Genomic DNA, 16,705 nt, shown 5'->3' with positions numbered 1-16,705 from the left:
TAAGACATTTATTCCACTGGCAGACGAGACGATCAATTCCTATTTCGTAGAGCTCGGTCTCCCGTTGACGAATCCACCACTGCGCTCACTCTTGCACTTCCTGGTCCACACACGAATTTCGTCAGGTCACCAAAGATGTGAAAAATCACATGTTGAAGATCCTGGCTGTATGGAGAATGTTGCAGAGTTTCCCAACCAACTCGCTGAAGTGGAGCCTTCGTTCGATTGGCAATGTGGGGTGCCGGGCGCAGTTCGCAACAGGATAATTCCGCCCGACAGCATTGTGGGCAGTTTGACTCCATGGCGCGACGCAGTTTCCGCAAAGTGTCTTCATAGAGCTGCGACCTGACTCGACGAACACATGGCCACTGCAGCCGAGGAAGAAGGACACCATCACCTTGCTGGAAGACGCGTGTCGTTGGTGGGGAGATGAGGGACGTCTCCTCGGCCGCCTTCGCCGTTTGCTCTCGGGCTGCCGGAACGCACGATAACGCCGACCCCCGCAGTGCCAAACGGACGAAGGCTGCGCCTCGGCGATTTTGTAGGGAAACAGCAGCATCCTCCGTACAGGCCGGATGTGCGTATCTTCTTTCACGTCTTTTGCGACCTGCAGAAAGGCATCGGTAGTCATCGGCTTCAGTCGGACGAGTAAGTGAAAGAGGGGGTTCAGTTGTGGATCCGACGGTGTTCTACAAAACAGGAAAAGATCATTTCCTCTCCCAGTGGGGTGAATGTCTTAACCCATGTCGTGATTACTTCCAATGGAGTCATTCCATGGTCCCGTTGTAGTGGATGTTCGGTTTTCGATTGACTGCCCTTTATACTTGTCTCTAGTATCGTCAGAAATTTCGAGTAATGAAAGACCGCCAATGGATTTACCAGTGCGATTTCAATGTCAGTAACACAACAATTTTGAGTAATAAAAGACCGTCAGTTGTCTTACCAATGTTATTTAAATATCGCAAACACAGAAAGGTGAATTCCAAACATATATTAAAGAAAATATTGACTTAACGTAATTACATGAACAGGTATTCCTTTTGAGTCTTACGTCATTGCATGTAATTAGATTTACCTGAGCGTTAATTGGAGAAATAACGTTCAGTGGAGACAAACCAAAAGTAATTATACCTTGTTTCAAGATTATTTTAGGGTATGAGTTACAAGAAGATTGTAACTTACTAATTAATTCAACATTTTATCTTTAATTCGAACAAATCACGGGCTTAATGCAAATCGAGCTCTACCATATTAGATAATTAATCTCTTCAGCAAGTGGAATGTGTGTGTGTGTGTGTGTGTGTGTGTGTGTGTGTGTGTCTGTGTGTGTGTGTGAAAATAATAAAGTCAGTAACGATTGGAGTATTAACAAACATTTGTAATGCATAATTATCTGGTTAGGTTTACACGTTCAACTTAACACAGTTATAATCTTTATAGTCACTCACTCCAAGTACATAACTGTGATATGCTTTGAACAATTTGTGGTAGGCTTTTTTTTCTTTTTTAAGGAAATTTTGAGTATCGAATATTGGAATGTTCTGAGATATTATTTAGAAAGTCAGTATAACTGCGCAGAAAACAGCTCACACTCCAGATAAAACTGCAATGTGAAGAAGGGCTTACATCCCGCAGATTGTGGCAGACACTGTTGAACAGAGTTGTCCAACTTTGTGTGTGAATCAGAAAGTATCCAGAGCTAGACACAAAACTGGAGATTTCAACAATTCCGTCAGTGCACGTACTGCGAATCCCTGACTTGCACCATTGTACTGTGGAAGATCTGATGCATTCGTACAAACATTTAAAATGTGACGTGTCATTATCTATGCACTTTCGGCAATGACAGACGGATCTCTTTCATTCCACTCGTGATTATGCCAGAGATAAACGAGAGGAGAGCTTTTAACAGGATATTTCAGTAATGGAGTCATATTGTGAAGCAAAATATAGCGGAGCCACAATTTACTGTATAGTGAAGACAAATACTTGTACCGCACTAGAGCAGACACATGGCACAAAGGGACGCTCTAATCTTTTCCTGTCGGGTACACTTGAAGGGTGCACAGTTATAAATGATTCTCTGCATTGGAGCCGCCACAGAATACAGGAAGGCTGCAGTCGTACCTTGCAGCTTCAATTCGTTGTTATTTGGAATCTTAACATTACTAAGTCAGACGATTGTCACTCCAGACTGTACGCTCATAATGTGAAATACTCATCACGCAGAAATGAACAGTATCGAACCATTACCAGTTCCATTCTTCAAAAACTTCTCAGGGGCTCTCCATGCGGTCTGCTAGGGATCGGAGGACATCCTGTTCTCAGAAAACACAGAGCGAATTTTGTGGACATTCTTCTCACTTTTACAAGAACTGCAACCATAACGTGACTAACCGCAGCACATTTTGATGACTCCTGAGCTGCAGTGGCATTAGCAGTAATAATAGCGATATTCCAGTAATGCTGTTTATCCTCCCATTACAACTGTATCTGTTAACGTTTGGTCTGTATTAAAAGAGACAATAAATTTTACAAATGTATTCGATTTGTTATAGCTGATGGAACATTATTTGGATTGAATTAACATCGGCCGTAAGCACGGTAAACTTAATGACGCCAAGATAAACTGGAAGTAATACGGTAATAAGCATTTCTACATACCGCGCTCAAATTCCAGTAATAGGTTGAGAGATTACTAAATCGTTGTCGAAGTGTTAATAGTAATTACCTGAACCCATACGAATATAGAATAAACAATTCTATGTAGATATCGGATTCATCGGAAATAGTATCTACGATCGTTGAAAGTATACGGAGTAAAATACAAAATACAACACACAACACATTTTCTATAATAAATAAAAAATTAAGCACCTTTGGCCGAAATACCTTTTCTTGTGACAGTGGCAGGGTCAAGATACACTACTGGACATTAAAATTGCTACACCACGAAGATGACGTGCTACAGAAGCGAAATTTAACCGAAAGGAGGAAGATGCTGTGATATGCATTTTCAGGGCATCCACACAAGGTTGGCGCCGGTGGCGACACCTACAACGTGCTGACATGAGGAAAGTTTCCAACCTATTTCTCATACACAAACAGCAGTTGACCGGCGTTGCCTGGTGAAACGTTGTTGTGGTGCCTTATGTAGAGAGGAGAAATGCACAGCATCATGTTTCCGACTTTGATAACGGTCGAATTGTAGCCTATCGCGATGGCGGTTTATCGTATCGCAACATTGCTGCTCGCGTTGGTCGAGATCTAATGACTGTTAGCAGAATATGGAATCGGTGGGTTCAGGAGGTTAATACGGAACGCCGTGCTGGATCCCAATGGCCTCGTATCACTAGCAGTCGAGTTGACAGGCATCTTATCCGTATGGCTGTAACGGATCGTGCAGCCACGTCTCGATCCCTGGGTTAACAGATGGGGACGTTTGCAAGACAACAACCATGTGCACGAACAGTTCGACGACGTCTGCAGCAGCATGGACTATCAGCTCGGAGACCTTGGCTCCGGTTACACTTGACGCTGCATCACAGACAGGAGCGCCTGCGACGAACCTGAGTGCACGAATGGCTAAACGTCATTTTTTCGGATGAATCTAGGTTGTGTTTACACCATCATGATGGTCGCATCCGTGTTTGGCGACATCGCGGTGAACGCACGTTGGAAGCGTGTACTCGTCATCGCCATACTGGCGTATCACCCGGCGTGATGGTATGGGATGCCATTGGTTACGCGTCTCGGTCGCCTCTTGTTCCCATTGACAGCACTTTGAACAATGGACGTTACATTTCAGATGTGTTACGATCCGTGGCTCTACCCTTCATTCGATCCTTGCGAAGCTCTACATTTCAGCAGCATAATGCACGACCGCATGTTGCAGGTTCTGTATGGGCCTTTCTGGATACAGAAAATGTTCGACTGCTGCACTGGCCAGCACATTCTCCAGATCTCTCGCCAATTTAAAACGTCTGGTCAATGGTAGCCGAGCAACTGGGGTCATCACAATACGCCAGTCACTACTCTTCATGAACTGTGGTGTCGTGCTGAAGGTGCATGGGCAGCTGTACCTGTACACGCCATCCAAGCTCTGTTTTATTCAATGCCCAGGCGTATCAAGGCCGCTATTACGGTGGTTGTTCTGGGTGCAGATTTCTGAGAATCTATGCACTCAAATTGCTTGAAAATGTAATGACATGTCAGTTCTAGTATAATATATTTGTCCAATGAATACGCGTTTATCATCTGCATTTCTTCTCGGTGCAGCAATTTCAATGGCCAGTAGTGTACATGACGCTTCCCTGTACGGCACCATTTAAGCTAGTCCCTGATCAATACTGAAATGAAATAAAGAAGCAATGTAATAAAGAATTACGGTATCTCTGTCTCCTAGTACCGTAACACATACAATCAAGGTTCTATTCATCGTTACAATATTTGTGAGGTTGCGCAACTGAAAGAGTTCAGGAAGACAGTGAACAATGCTTACAAAGCCAGTGTTAGATCTGCTTCGTGCTTATTGGATAGGTCAGTTTCCAGTTTTCAGTTGCCTCATCAGACGTTTCGTGCACCATTATATTGTACGAGTACGAAACGTTGAAATGTGTATCACTTTGTTTCATTTTACTGGTGGCATAATGACCCAAGAAACATTCTACGAAGTATAAGACCGCTAACGCTTTATGAAGTAGTTTAAAACCGTTAGGACCTGGTAGTCGCGCTCTTTCGGCGTCTGAATACGCAGACGGGCCGGCAGCAGCCAATCGCAGAAGGCCACGTGCTCCACCTGACCACCTGTTGCGCGCAGTCAGTCGATGAAAGTCGGACTCGCTGCAAGAGGTGGAGCCTGCTTAGCAGCGTTTACTGTTTCATCACGCGCTGTCACATTAAATCAAATTCGAGTTCGCTTTTACGCCTTTCGCGCTAGAGCTCTTCACAAATCACATTATTCTAAAAGAATTAAGCTGTACAGCGTTTATTAACTTGTTCAGTTGCTGTTACTAGAGCACAGAGGTACTTTCCGCATTTTATTTGAAGAATGATATTTCTGTAAACGAGATGACCGTGCAGAATTCAGGGTGTTCAAGTAGGAATGGTCAATAATTCACACATGGAAAGTATAGGCCTAAAGTAGTTAAAAATCTCCAATAAACACGGGTCCACAAATCAACCGTTCTCGAGATACAACACATGTTCTGTTGCGGTTTATTAATTTCTAGGAACACATGGCATCTCTAAACGTTGAAGTAGGTCTTTGAAACATTGAAGTTGTCTCTGAAATGAGTTTCGAACCTCTCAGACAGACCTGGGGAATTCTGTAAATGCTGGAAGGTTGCTTCAATCGACAAGCGTAGTACCTCAAGAGAGTGGACATCGGTAGTGTAGACCGGGCTTTTGACATCACCTCACTCACAGAAATCCGTGGGATTTGAATCGGAAGCCCTTGGAGGACACGGCACAGTCCCTCCTCTACCTACCCAATGTTGACCGTACGTCCGAGTTAGAAGCCGGCGCACGGGTGAAGGAAAATGTGCCGGAGCACCGTCATGCATGAACCAAGTGTTCACGCGTTGGTTCAGTGGGACATCATCTTGTACATCTGGAAGTACAGTCCCCTAGGAACCACATGTACTGCTGCACGGTCAGACTCTGTGCTGGGGAGTCTCATCCAATTATGCGGTCTCCGAGCGGTGCTGCCCAGTCGTCCAACAAATAACGTTGCTGATATCGTGATACATATGTTCCATTAGGATTGTCATCGACCCAAATGTGACAGACGTGTTACGTAAAAATGCCATCCCAGGTAAATCCAGCCTCACTCATGAACACTGCACTGGCATTTGGTTTGCCATAGACGAAGTGCATGCCAGCGTACTCTTCATTGGTACAACTCTGTCCACGGTGGCTACACGTTATCAACAGGCTGTGAGGCCGGTACGGCACAGTGCACGGCGGGGGGAGGGGGAGTAGTTGCGCATGGGTAGGCAAACAGATAGTGGAGCCCAGACCTCGAGATAGCAACGTAAACAATGCGAGATGCAGGGGCGTTTGCAGTTTGTTCCCAACTCGAACTAGTGCGACACCTCGGCACGGACTGATCTGCGGAGCCATGTTTATTGAAGCTTTTTAGCTACTTTGGTCATGTGTGAACCACTGACCACAATGTCTGATACACCCTGTATATGCACGACCACGGACTTTGGAGTTCTAATCCCACTGTTGGTATGAATGCAGCCCTTAGAAAAAAGGTTCATCTACTCGTACTTTGACGTTAGACGACAGTACTTATTCTCTTCAACTGCGTATTAATCATTAAATTTAGAGAACCCGTTGAAACGGGGACCTGTATCCACTGGCATGGATTAAAACCATTCCAGCTGTGTATCCTGGCCATTGTCGAAAGCATCAGGCTCTTCTCCATCTCCAAGCTAATTACAACTTTACTTCTTGTTTGATCACAGTGATGGTGGCCATACATAATAAAAATTAAGGACAGGATGGGGAGATCACAGCTCTACTTAACTAAGAGCCGACTATAAACCCAACTAAACCAACATATTCTTTCCTGGAACTCCACGAGTACACTTACAACATGGCTGACACATTTAGTAAATTAGAAAGTGCTCAAATTACTGGTGCTGTTTTTATATCCAGATAATTTCTGGATAAGGTAACAGCAGAAGCTTCTGGAACAAAGTGAGCAGAGCGTCAGTCTACCAACTTAGGGTGAGACTGACCACTCTCTATCGCCACAATGAGAATGCGGTGCAAGAAATTTTGGAAACTGTACAGTAGTCTCTCAAAGCTGTAAGCTTTATGTCAAGAGGACTACCAAATCGCATGGAGCAAAAGGGACTCCAGAAGTCGCCATATAAACCAGCCCCAGTCACACATTTTTCGCAGGCACTGTACATCCTGGCGAACCGCAAGGTTTCATCTGTGTATCATTGTAATCGACAATTGAGGCGGCTGTCAATGCCACCTGAAGAAACGTTCACTCAATAGGACACAGACGTTCACTGGTATTAGCAAGAAAAAAGTTAAAATGTAGTAATACCGCTTCAAAGGAACACAGTGGACGATGTCCACACGAAAGCTTTGCATTGTGTTTTTCAACTTTGGATCACACAAATGTGACACCAATACTAAAAGTATATACGTTACTCAGAATTATGCGTGCTTAGAGTGTTTATGTGTCAATGATTCTCAAAAAGAGGACCTTACACAACAGTAACGATAGTTGCTGACAGCTAGTTACGTTGGAAAGATGAAGAATCGGGGCTGCCAGTCAGATGAAAGAACACTTCCACAGCACATTTTGTAGAATGTGACAAGCGAGACACTCTCGGTACGGGACGTGTCGCGGCTGCACTGACGCCAGGCACGCCGCCGTGTCTTGGTTTATGAGCGCGTCTGTGAGTGCGAGTGAGGGCCGTCACACTGAGGGCCCAGGCAACGCCGCCATGGCCGCCACGCTCCCACGTGGCGCATGGAAACGTGTCGCCCACAGCCAGCTCATCATCTGCTAGTGACACACACTCAATCACTCACCACTTATTTTAACTCAGGGTAGAATTTTCTAGGTTTATGGGTAGATGCCTCATCAAGTAAGTTACACATGTCCTCCTTCATTGTGAGAAGAGAGTACATAATCTGATTTCTTCTTTTTTCTTTTACTTATCTTCTCATTTCTTTCTTGTTTTTATATTACAGCTGCTCCCGTTTTGATAACTGATGCACCACAAACTGTGCGCCTGAAATAGCGGGGTAACTGGAAGCATCCCGAAAGTCCTGGTAAACCGAACAGTACGATTCTTTTGGGCAAATGTCTAAATTGCCCACAGATTTGGAAGGGGGCTGTCACATTCGCCCTGAGGAATTTCAGGAATTCCTGGCCATAAATGTGAACCAAGTTGCGAATTTCATAAATGTATTCAACTTCTGTACTATCGATTTAACCATATTCTTTGTAAGATTGCGTTTGAGTGTATTTGGTTTAAAAATGATGGGAGCTGTCCTGCCGTGCTTGGAGGGATTATTAAAAAAGTATTTTGTAATAATATGTTTTGAAGAAATGTATTCAGGGAAGGAGAGTCTATTAATGGAAGAATGACAAACGCCAATTTTTAAGGTAACCCGGGTTTTTTATGTTTGTAATTGTGTAGTTTCTAATTGTTAGAATACTGCTTACAGTTTAATTGTTCTGTAGAAATTTTATAAAGCAATATATTGTTTTGTATTACAGTTGAAACAAGTGTCAAGGAAGGCAATCGACGGAGGAAAGTTATAAGTAATATTTTACTGAGTTGTCTTGGTGCGAGAACTCTATGAAAAGTAGTATTGTTGTCCTAATAACAATAAGTTGCGGAGCAGAGGAGCGTTCCGTACTCACAGGTATACCAATAAATTTAATTATCAGCGAAGGTCGTGCCTATTGTAAGGTGCATTGCTCGTCGGAGTATTTGTCAAAATAACATCACGTCAATTCGGAGACGTAATAAAAATGGTTCAAATAGCTTTGAGCACGATGGGACTGAACTTCTGAGGTCATCAGTCCCCTAGAACTCAGAACCACTTAAACCTAACTAAACTAAGGACATCACACACATCCATGCCCGAGACAGGATTCGAACATGCTACCGTAGCGGTCACGCGGTTCCAGACTGCAGCGCCTAGAACCGGTCGGCCACCCTGCACGGCCGGAGACGTAATACCAGTAGAAGATTTCTGTAAAGTGCTGTCTTCTTAATTTTGAAGCTGTTTTACCAGAAAGTCAGAGGGTTAATTTTTATACGCATTCCTCAGATACCAGCTTGACACTTACGAACACGAGTTTAACTATTACAAGAAACGTTCAAATTTATCGTGAAATTCAAGCGGTATTTGGAACAAGTGAAACACGGTTGTAGCCTATTCCCAGTTTTATTTCATCTGTATGCAGAGCAAGCAGTGAAGGAAAACCAAAGAGAGATTCAGAGTAGGAATTTAAGTTCAGGAAGAAAATACAAATAAAAATGTCGAGGTGTGCCGACGACATTAAAATTCTGTCGGAGGCAGCATAAGACTTGGAAGTGCAGTTGAACGAAATGGATAGTATCTTCAAAGGAGGATATAAGATGAACAGCAACAAAAGCAAAACAACAATTATGGGACTTACAGTAATTAAATGCGGTGATGCTGCGAGAATTAGCTCAGAAAACAGGACACTTAATGTAGTAGATGAGTATAATGGATGATAGCCGACGTAGAGAGAATATAAAATTTAGACTGACAATAGCAAGAAAACCATTTCTGAAGAAGAGAAATTTGTTAACACTGAATACACACTGAAGCGCCAAAGGAAGTGGTATAGGCATGCGTATTCAAATATAGAGATATGTAAACAGGCCGGCAGCTGTGACCGAGAGGTTTTAAGCGCTTCAGTCCGGAACAGAGCTGCTGCTGTGGACGCAGGTTCGAATCCTGCCTCGAGCATGGATGTGTGTGATGTCCTTAGGTTAGTTAGGTTTAAGTGGTTCTAAGTCATGGGGACTCATGACCTCATATGTTAAGTCTCATAGTGCTTAAAACCATTTGAAACATTTGTAAACAAGCAGAATACGGTGATGCGGTCGGCAACGCCTATATAAGACAACAAAAGTCTGGCGCAGTTGTTAGATCGGTTACTGCTGCTACAATGGCAGGTTATCAAGATTTAAATGAGTTTGACCGTGGTGTTATAGTCGGCGCAGGAGCAATAGGACACAGCATCTCCGATGTAGCGATGGAGTGTGGATTTTAAAGTACGACCATATCACGAGTGTACCGTGAATATTAAGAACCCGGTAAAACATCAAATCTCAGACATCGCTGCGAACGGAAAAAGGGTCTGCAAAAACGGGACCAACGACGACTGACGAGGATCATTCAACGTGACAGAAGTGCAATCCTTCGAAGCCGAAGGCCCACTTGTGTACCATTGATGACTGCACGACACAAAGGTTTACGCCATGCTTGCGTCCATCAACACCGACACTGGACTGTTGATGACCCGAAACGTGTTGCCTCGTCGGACGAGTCTCGTTTCAATTTGTATCGAGCGAATGGACGTGTACGGATATGGAGACAACCTCATGAATCTATGATCCAATGTCAGTAGGTTATTATTCAAGCTGGTGGAGGCCCTGTAATAGTGTGGGGCGTGTGCATTTGGAGTGATATCAGACCCCTGATACGTCTAGATACGACACTTATGTAGGCATCCTATCTGATCACCTGCATCCATTCATGTTCTTTGTGCATTCCGACAGACTTGGTAATTGCAGCAGGACAATGCGACACGCCACACCCCCGGGATTGCTAGACAGTAGCTCCAGGAACGCTCTTCTGAGTTTATACACTTTCACTGGCTGCCCAACTCCCCAGACTTGAACATTATAGAACATGTCTGGAATGCCTTGCAACGTGCTGGTCAGAAGAGATCACCACCCCCTCGTACTCTTGCGGTTTTATAGACACACCAGCAGGATGTCAATTCCCTCCAGCTCTACTTCAAATATTAGTTGAGTCCATGCCACATCGTGTTGCGGCGCTACTGCGTGCACGCAGGGGCCCGACAGGATATTAGGCAGGTGTGGCAGTTTCTTTGGCTCTCCAGTGTAGATTTAAATGGTAAGAAGATTTCTGTGAGATTATTTTTCTGGGCTGTAGCCATGTATGGCAGTGCAAAAATGGAAGAAAAACCGTTTAGACAAGAAAAGAATAGCAGCTTTTAAGATGTGGTGCTACAGAAAATGCTATAGATGAGATGTGTAAATCGCGTAAATAATGTGAAGATACTGAATAGAACTGAGAAGAAAACAAATTTTTGGCACAACGTAACCATAAGAAGGGATCGGTTGATATGACACATTCTAACAAATCAAGGGATCAACAATATGGTATTGGAAAGAAGTTTGGGGGAATAAAATTCGAATTGGAAGATCAAAAGATGAAACGAGTATAAAGTTTCAGAAGGTTGTAGGTTGCAGCAGTTATTCGGAGATGAAGTGGTTTGCACAGGATATAGTAGCATGGAGAGTGGCATCAACTGTATCTACGGACTGAAGATCACAATAAGAACACGTGATGAAACGTAATGACACCAGCAGTAGCGAAAGTGAGCCAACAGTTTGACCAAGCTGCACAGACGTTTGTGATGCTGATCGGGAAGTCCAGATCTTGAACCATGCTGTTTCCATCTTCTCAGCGACCCGACCTGGAAGAACATCTGCAGGAGAAAGGGGAAGGGGGGATAGGGTGGCAGAGCAGATTTTTCAATGTTGGGGGCTTTCACGCAGTGGTTCTTGAACGGCGCCTTGCCCGAGGAGAGGATTTCTATCGCGACGAATTGAAAGATTGGTACAACGTTGGCACTGTTGTTTAAAGAGACTTGCTAACCAAGTTGTTAAGTAGTGTCTCACGTATCAGCGTCACTTTGAAGCGTAGCGCAATACTGGATGTAAGTTATTAGGCCTGCTATAATAATATATACATTACTATCTCAAGTCCTCTCGTACTTTGCTAGACTTATTAACACAATAAAAGTATTGTTGATTTTATGATTTTAATTTTAATGTCCCCCCATGAACCATGGACCTTGCCGTTGGTGGGGAGGCTTGCGTGCCTCAGCGATACAGATAGCCGTACCGTAGGTGCAACCACAACGGAGGGGTATCTATTGAGAGGCCAGACAAACGTGTGGTTCCTGAAGAGGGGCAGCAGCCTTTTCAGTAGTTGCAGGGGCAACAGTCTGGATGATTGACTGATCTGGCCTTGTAACAATAACCAAAACGGCCTTGCTGTGCTGGTACTGCGAACGGCTGAAAGCAAGGGGAAACTACAGCCGTAATTTTTCCCGAGGGCATGCAGCTTTACTGTATGATTAAATGATGATGGCATCCCCTTGGGTAAAATATTCCGGAGGTAAAATAGTCCCCCATTCGGATCTCCGGGCGGGGACTACTCAAGAGGATGTAGTTATGAGGAGAAAGAAAACTGGCATTCTACGCATAGGAGCGTGGAATGTCAGATCACTTAATCGGGCTGGTAGGTTAGAAAATTTAAAAAAAGAAATGGATAGGTTACAGTTAGATATAGTGGGAATTATTGACATTCGGTGGCAGGAGGACATGACTACTGGTCAGGTGACTACAGGGTTATAAACACAAAATCAAATAGGGGTAATGCAGGAGTAGGTTTAATAATGAATAAGAAAATAGGAATGCGGGTAAGCTACTAGTCAACGCATTATTGTGGCCAAGATAGATACGAAGCCCACACCTACTACAGTAGTACAAGTTTATATGCCAACTAGCTCTCCAGATGACGAAGAAATTGAAGAAATGTATGATCAAATAAAAGAAATGATTCAGATAGTGAAGGGTGACGAAAATTTAATAGTCATGGGTGACTGGAATTCGGTAGTAGAAAAAGGGAGAGAAGGAAACATAGTAGATGAATATGGAATGGGGCAAAGAAATGAAAGAGGAAGCCGCCTAGTAGAATTTTGCACAGAGCACAACTTAATCATAGGTAACAGTTGATTCAAGAATCATAAAAGAAGGCTGTATACATGGAAGAAGCCTGGATATACTGACAAGTTTCAGATAGATTATATAATCGTACGACAGAGATTTAGGAACCAGGTTTTAAATTGTAAGACATTTCCAAGGGCAGATGTGGACTCTGTCCACAATCTGTTGGTTATGACCTGTAGATTAAAACTGAAGAAACTGCAAAAAGGTGGGAATTTAAAGAGATGGGACCTGGATAAACTAAAAGAACCAGAGGTTGTACGGAGTTTCAAGGAGAGCATAAGGGAGCAATTGACAGGAATGGGGGAAAGAAATACAGTAGAAGAAGAATGGGTAGCTTTGAGGCATGAAGTAGTGAAGGCAGCAGAAGATCAAGTAGGTAAAAAGACGTGGGCTAGTAGAAATCCTTGGGTAACAGAAGAAATATTGAATTTAATTGATGAAAGGAGAAAATATAAAAATGCAGTAAATTAAGCAGGCAAAAAGGAATACAAACGTCTCAAAAATGACATCGACAGGGAGTGCAAAATGGCTAAGCAGGGATGGCTAGAGGACAAATGTAAGGATGTAGAGGCTTATCTCACTAGGGGTAAGATAGATACTACCTACAGGAAAATCAAAGAGACCTTTGCAGATAAGAGAACCACTTGTATGAACATCAAGAGCTCAGATGGAAACCCAGTTCTATGCAAAGAAGGGAAAGCAGAAAGGTGGAAGGAGTATATAGAGGGTCTATACAAGGGCGATGTACTTGAGGACAATATTATGGAAATGGAAGAGGAAGTATATGAAGATAAAATGGGAGATACGATACTGCGTGAAGAGTTTGACAGAGCACTTAAAGACCTGAGTCGAAACAAGGCCCATGGAGTACACAATATTCCATTGGAACTACTGACGGCCTTGGGAGAGCCAGTCCTGACAAAACTCTACCATCTGGTGAGCAAGATGTATGAGACAGGCGAAATACCCTCAGACTTCAAGAAGAATATAATAATTCCAATCCCAAAGAAAGCAGGTGTTGACAGATGTGAAAATTACCGAACTATCAGTTTAATAAGTCACAGCTGCAAAATACTAACGCGAGTTCTTTACAGACGAATGGAAAAACTAGTAGAAGCCGACCTCGGGGAAGATCAGTTTGGATTCCGTAGAAATGTTGGAACACGTGAGGCAATACTGACTCTACGACTTATCTTAGAAGCTAGAGTAAGGAAGGGCAAACCTACGTTTCTAGCATTTGTAGACTTAGAGAAAGCTTTTGACAATGTTGACTGGAATACTCTCTTTCAAATTCTAAAGGTGGCAGGCGTAAAATACAGGGAGCGAAAGGCTATTTACAATTTGTACAGAAATCAAATGGCAGTTATAAGAGTCGAGTGACATGAAAGGGAAGCAGTGGTTGGGAAGGGAGTGAGACAGGGCTGTAGTCTATCCCCGATGTTATTCAATCTGTATATTGAGCAAGCAGTGAAGGAAACAAAAGAAAAATTCGGAGTAGGTATTAGAGTCCATGGAGAAGAAATAAAAACTTTGAGGTTCGCCGATGACATCGTAATTCTGTCAGAGACAGCAAAGGACTTGGAAGAGCAGTTGAACGGAATGGATAGTGTCTTGAAAGGAGGATATAAGATGACCATCAACAAAAGCAAAACGAGGATAATGGAATGTAGTCGAATTAAGTCGGGTGATGCTGAGGGAATTAGATTAGGAAATGAGACACTTAAAGTAGTAAAGGTGTTTTGCTATTTGGGGAGCAAAATAACTGATGATGGTCGAAGTAGAGAGGATATAAAATGTAGACTGGCAATGACAAGGAAAGCGTTTCTGAAGAAGAGAAGTTTGTTAACATCGAGTATAGATTTAAGTGTCAGGAAGTCATTTCTGAAAGTATTTGTATGGAGTGTAGCCATGTATGGAAGTGGAAAATGGACGATAAATAGTTTGAAGAAGAAGAGAATATAAGCTTTCCAAATGTGGTGCTACAGACGAGTGCTGAAGATTAGATGGGTAGATCACATAACTAATGAGGAAGTATTGAATGGGATTGGGGAGAAGAGAAGTTTGTGGCACAACTTGACCAGAAGAAGCGAGCGGTTGGTAGGACATGTTCTGAGGCATAAAGGGATCACCAACTTAGTATTGGAGGGCAGCGGGGAGGGTAAAAATCGTAGAGGGAGACCAAGAGATGACTACACTAAGCAGATTCAGAAGGATGCAGGTTGCAGTAGGTACTGGGAGATGAAGAAGCTGGCACAGGATAGAGTAGCATGGAGAGCTGCATCAAACCAGTTTCAGGACTGAAGACCACAACAACAACAGCAACAACAATTTTAATGTTTGACGATAAGACATTAATTGCATCAAAGTAAGTCTTTGAAGGATAGCTGTTGTTAGTCTAGTTGTGGTCCAAGAAAGGTATTTCTTTTGGAACTAAAACGTTAGTAACAACTGAAGTAATCAACACAAATTAGCTCCTAAATGTGGGGCTATCCAAATGCACTTCCACAAAAACAACGCCAAGCGTGTAGCGTTAACGAAGTTGTACAGTAGGAAACTAAACAGGATTCAAGTGTAAACAGGAGTAAAAGCAATGCTGAATACACTGTTAAATACTTTAATTGGAATGTTAATGGAAAATATGGGAATTTAAGTGAAAAAACTGAGAGAGAAAAACAGTGAAGAGCAGGAATATTCCCAGGAATGAGTCAAAATGAATGAAGTCTATGAAACATTAGTACACTATGAAGATTAAGCAGATGGACAGAATGGTACCAGCTACATTATCACTAGAAAATTAAGGCACACGGATGTTATAATTGTGCAAAGAAACTGACCGTTACTTAAAAAGATGTACGAGCATATATATATATCCTGTGACTCATCCATTACACATAGATATTCTATTGCTTCGATATTTGGATTGATGACTGAGTAAACAGTTAATCACAATATTTCATTTTCGAAAGTATGATTTGGTAGACACCCAGGTACGCGATTTCACGTATACTCAGTCAGTTTCTAATTTTAATGAGCTATTATCTGACAAAGACACTGACTTTTAAATATAGCTTGTACTTACACTGGATAGGAAGCGAAGTTCTCTCTGTCGTTGAATACATATTCTGCTCAAAGCGATATTCAGTTTTAACATCCCCGCAAAATTACTGAGAAAAACCATAAAAAATCTGATTTATGAGAAACGAATCAGTATCACAAAAGCGCTCGCTCCGCACATAGCCTAGTCAGTGCTAATGCCGCGACTCAGTCCTTCTCATCCAGTAACTGAGCAGAGAGCACTGCGACGAATTCCTTTCCAATTCGAGTACGCTGGCGCTCGGAAATTCACAAATACTGCTGACGATACAGGGACGAAACCTTCTGACTCAGTTCCGAGAATATCTCCACTCTCCATAACCTCCTCCCTTCTCTCTTTCTCTCTCTCTCTCTCTATCTCTCTCTCTCTCTCTCTCTCTCTCTCTCTCTCTCTATTCCTCATATGAGCGAGCGAATACGCACACTAGTAAATAGTTCTGCGTCTTTTGTAAAGATATTTCTCCGCATTTGAATGCGGGGAAATAAAAGGCACGTTCTTTTCTCTCATCTACAATCGTGTCCGATATGAAAACAGACTGCCCGTTTCAACTTAAAAAGCGACCCATTCTGCAGCGCAGGAAACTCAAGTGACCAACTCCTGGAAGGTCGGGTGCTGAGGCAAACACATGTGCTCATGCCACTAATTTTCTTCAAAACGTTCTTTTGCAGAACAATAGTATCACGTCACTTTTTAAACTGTTTTCTACAATTCCTCCTCCCCGCAGTGCTACTGTGAAGAACGCTGTTACAAAGACAAATGCATTACTTACATTTATGAGACACTGGTATGTGAAGCCATTTTGTGGAAAATGCTTCTGTGGCCAAACCAAGAAGAAGTAAAGGTGCTTGCGTTCTCAAAGCACCGAGCAAACAGATAACGAGAGTAGAGCGGAAGACATCATCTGATGTCAAATGTGGCTGTGTGATATAATCGAAGAAAGTGTTGGATAATGTGAATAGTTGAACAGTTAACTGTAGAGGAATCTGCCAATTATCCACGTCTGTGCGGACACGAGACTGCCCAGATAATCGGAAAACAGATG

At 42.9% G+C, this 16,705-nt stretch overlaps 1 protein-coding gene across 1 annotated transcript in view; it reads right to left on the bottom strand.

Annotated features, from left to right (window-relative positions):
• Positions 1 to 16,705, bottom strand: part of LOC126305261 (phorbol ester/diacylglycerol-binding protein unc-13-like) — a 641,582-nt gene that overhangs the window by 438,068 nt on the left and 186,809 nt on the right. The gene's annotated exons all lie outside the window — the stretch shown is intronic.

This window comes from Schistocerca gregaria, unplaced genomic scaffold (genome assembly GCF_023897955.1).
Source record: "Schistocerca gregaria isolate iqSchGreg1 unplaced genomic scaffold, iqSchGreg1.2 ptg000304l, whole genome shotgun sequence".
Classification (NCBI taxonomy): domain Eukaryota; kingdom Metazoa; phylum Arthropoda; class Insecta; order Orthoptera; family Acrididae; genus Schistocerca; species Schistocerca gregaria.
This window is presented reverse-complemented; position numbering and strand designations above follow the sequence as displayed.